Raw genomic sequence first — 305 nt, forward strand, 5'->3', positions numbered from 1 at the left:
CTGTGAAGTTAATCAGAACTCTGATTGATGATCATAATGTACATTTTAGTTCTTTTAGCGTCTCCTCTCTCCTTCTCTTCTTTCTTCAATACAACACAAACGAAGGCCCACCAGTACAGAAAGCACACAGTCCCCTCGCCTTAGCTGTTGGCGCTGAGGTGAGGGGACTTGATTTTTTTAGTCCCCTCAAGTTCATTCAGCGGAGCAGGTTTCGACTTTTGCGTCCGAAACACATGCTAACGCCAGTAGGGTGCATGTATTTCAGGCAGGAATTGAAGCTGGTGGTTCATGCACTGACCCACTGA

At 46.2% G+C, this 305-nt stretch overlaps 1 protein-coding gene across 1 annotated transcript in view; it reads right to left on the reverse strand.

Moving 5' to 3' along the window:
- Positions 1-305, reverse strand: part of LOC119594868 (fibril-forming collagen alpha chain-like) — a 7,662-nt gene that overhangs the window by 599 nt on the left and 6,758 nt on the right. The gene's annotated exons all lie outside the window — the stretch shown is intronic.

Source organism: Penaeus monodon, chromosome 34, assembly GCF_015228065.2.
Source record: "Penaeus monodon isolate SGIC_2016 chromosome 34, NSTDA_Pmon_1, whole genome shotgun sequence".
Taxonomy (NCBI): domain Eukaryota; kingdom Metazoa; phylum Arthropoda; class Malacostraca; order Decapoda; family Penaeidae; genus Penaeus; species Penaeus monodon.